Genomic DNA, 3,583 nt, shown 5'->3' on the forward strand with positions numbered 1-3,583 from the left:
ATCCGGTAACTATAGTTATAACTCAGCTATATTTACAAAAGTTTCAATATTGTATTTTCTAAATTATTTTTATTTTGATATCTTATTATCACAGCTGTCCTTAAGTAAGAAGCCATAGAGCCTCGCACTTGTTACAAATTGTGATAACACAGATGTTATTACAATTATTTTTGCTCAGGTCCTCACAAATTACAAGAATGTTATTACTCATTTTTATTGAATAAATGATAAAAATTGTATAATATTCAAGATATTGTGAAAAATTGCAAGATTCAAAATCATAGACTATTAATATGCTATGGTAGAGACAGGAAAAAAAATCACTGTTATGTGTAATAGAAGACTTAAAATAAAAATTTTTGCATGAAAAGTGAACTTTTTCAATTTAAATTAAAAAAATTTTTCTAATATACGAAATACAAATTACTTTCATGTAAAATAAAAAGTCTATGTACATGTCATTTTCGTTTTTAAGTATAGTTAACTTTAAATTCATCTGTGTATTATAGAAGAATATTATAAGTTTATTGATAGTAATACTTACACTTTACTTAAATACATTTGGCTCAGCCAAAAACTGAAGGGTTTGTAGCCCCCATTAAAATTCATGAGACGACCGAATTATTTATTCGAATTTGTAATTTTAAGTGGATATTGAGTAGAAAAATAATCATAAATATTTTTTAATGCAAAATATTAAAATCTGTTTACGTCATTATTTTACTTATGTTATATTCATTATTTATACATTTCTAATGTCTGATTATAAACATTAATATCGTCTTCACTTTTAAGATAATCCTATTTTAGCCTAATATATTAAACTTAACTGTTGCGAGAACTCAAAGATAACTTACTATATGAGATCTCATTGAAAATAACGTGCTATTTAACAATTTTTACATTTGTTGCACTGTAAGAAATATTCCAAAAATTCTCATGTGTCAGTATGATATTTTTAAAATATAAAGAAGTATTGTAAGTTTGACATAATTTATAAAAAATTCGTACACAAATATAAGATTTTTATCACTATTTATCGAAAATCTCTCTTACATTGTATGCGTTAAAAACTTTCAGTGCATGTATGATATTATTCAGAATTTTTTTTTAGATTATGTCTTCTTCTTTTCCTCGACTTTATCCCAACTACTTGGGGTCGGCCACCTTTATCCTTAACGATCATTTGACACAATCTCCCATATCATCGATGCACACATCAGCCGTCCTTATATCACATTCAATAAGATCCCTTCATATCTTTTTGGTCTACCTATACTTTTTCTTCTTTCTTTTCCATATCTGTTCTCGCAACTTCCGATTCCATTATCCTCATAACATGACTAAACCATCTTAGTCCATTTTCTCTCATCTTTTCCATGATTGACGCTACACCTCTACTCACATTGTTTTATTAAAGTATATATCAAAATAAAATAGTACAAATGTCATAACTTATTGAAAATTGTCCCTTGTCGACACAATTATTATGAGTGACAGGATTATTCTGAGACTTTTCTGATTTTTTAAATATATCGAGATTTTCGGTAATAAAAGTGAAATTCGAAAAATTGTTCATAACATGTTATCATGTTATCATGTTCAGATTTCAATTGTTGACATAGAGATTTTGGCATTCATTTATTTATACTGTACTTGTTTGATAAAAAAAAACGATTTTGATAATAAAAAGGTTTTTATTTCGAGTGCAGTTAAGTAACTAATTATTAATAGTTAATAAATGACATTTACGAGGAAATTACAATAATCGCATGCCGCCGAGTGCTTAATGAACACATAGTAATTTTACAATAAATACCGTATATGAGGTACCACTGATGGGAGTATAAAGGTATCGTAGCCACAACTGGACATCTGCGTATGGTTTTAGATGTGTACTGAGCATCTACCGGTAGTCTGCGTTGTGCGCTCACTGTATGCGTTGTGTGTACGACTATTGCGGTTAGTGCGTACTCTTGTGTGTGCTAGTGCGATTTTCATAATTTTCTGTGCTTTGGATATTTTTTGTGTAATTAAAAATTACGTTGTGTATGAGTGCGCGAGTTTAAGTTTTTTAATTAAACGCTTAAGTTTTGCTGTTGCCAGGAGTGACGCGCAGAAACCCCCTAAGATGGGGTCCTGCAAATATTTCATTCTTTTAGCTTTGGCTCTCACATCTTCATCGAAGGGTAAATAATTTTCTTACTTGTTAAATCCTATTATTTATTATCAACAATTATTAAAAATAAGATTGAGTATTATGCACGTAAATTACGGCTGTACTTTTTTACTGAATCCAATATAACAATTTTTTACTATTAAACTTGTACTAATTACATTTATTTACTTATTGTTACCCTGTTTTTTACTTTGAAAATTATGATAGAATTTTTTTATTTTATCAATTTCGATTTGAATTCTATATTATTTTATTAGTGGATGAAGAATAGTTTTATTAAAACTATTTTGTTATATTGTTAAATTTAGAAGATGATTTTGAAAACGTATTGCTGTTGGTTTGCAATGTAACTGTAGGTGATATTAAAAACTGATTCTCTTGAAAACATTAACTTATTTCTATTACGTCATAGATCGTATTCAAAATAGTAAACGCTGTACTTTTGACCGACAGGAAGTTTCAGTTTTTACATGCATATAGTATACACTAGTATAATGAATGGGGTGAGCGTGTGAGTCATGAACCTCATCGACCGAATGGGGGCGTTCTGTTCTGATGCACATCATACGGAAGATATCTGAGAATTCCTGTACACCCTTGAATAAAATTAAATATAGACACAAATCCCTTTAAAATATCACTAGAAAATAGTATCATGTCTATTAATGTTTGTGTTGCATTAATTGTATAAAAATAATTTATAATGAATAAAAACTATTTGTTAGTGCTTATTTAATTATTTGTTTCTAAATATATAATCAAGAAAAAATTATTGACTAATAAAGAAAACAAATTAATCCATCTTGGTGTTTATTTTGAATATTATGTAGAATAATTTGATTTTCTGACAGCCTTAACGTTTATTTTTGTGTGTATACTTATTTTATTTGCCAGATATTTTTAATAATTAAATTTTCTTTTTCAAAGTAGTCAATTTGAATTAATGTCTATCAACACATAGATATCATATTTATAAAAATAAAATATTAATTAGAATATGAATATGAATATAAAATTAAGGTCACGAATAAAGTTTAATATGTTTAAATTTTCTTACTAAATTTTAATATTTTAATTTCGTAAATAATAATTTAATTTATAGTTTTTTTGAAAAAGAAATTAATTTATCAAGTTCAGATGTTATAAAAATATAAGCTCTTGAAGAATATATTCTAATAACCCATTACATTTGATTTTGAAAGATTTTTTCTTTTAATTTGGTTAAGTTGATAATCATTGACTTAAATATTGATAACGAATTGTCATTTAATTAAAAATTTTATGGAAATATGTTTATACAGTAAAATTTATATGTTACGCTAAAATAACAAGGCATTTTATAGATGTCATTATTTATTATATTATTTTAAACAAGAATAAATTCTAAATACTTTGAAATGTTTA

The 3,583-nt window shown here is 26.4% G+C and overlaps 1 long non-coding RNA gene across 1 annotated transcript; it reads left to right on the forward strand.

Annotated features, from left to right (window-relative positions):
- The first annotated feature begins 1,904 nt into the window (after nt 1–1,904).
- On the forward strand, nt 1,905–2,953 carry LOC126909413 (uncharacterized). Its single transcript, XR_007705034.1, has 3 exons — nt 1,905–2,189; nt 2,488–2,531; nt 2,592–2,953. It is a non-coding gene; the product is annotated as an uncharacterized LOC126909413 (long non-coding RNA).
- The last annotated feature ends 630 nt before the right edge of the window (nt 2,954–3,583 follow it).

This window comes from Daktulosphaira vitifoliae, unplaced genomic scaffold (genome assembly GCF_025091365.1).
Source record: "Daktulosphaira vitifoliae isolate Bord-2020 unplaced genomic scaffold, ASM2509136v1 Scaffold_356, whole genome shotgun sequence".
NCBI lineage: Eukaryota > Metazoa > Arthropoda > Insecta > Hemiptera > Phylloxeridae > Daktulosphaira > Daktulosphaira vitifoliae.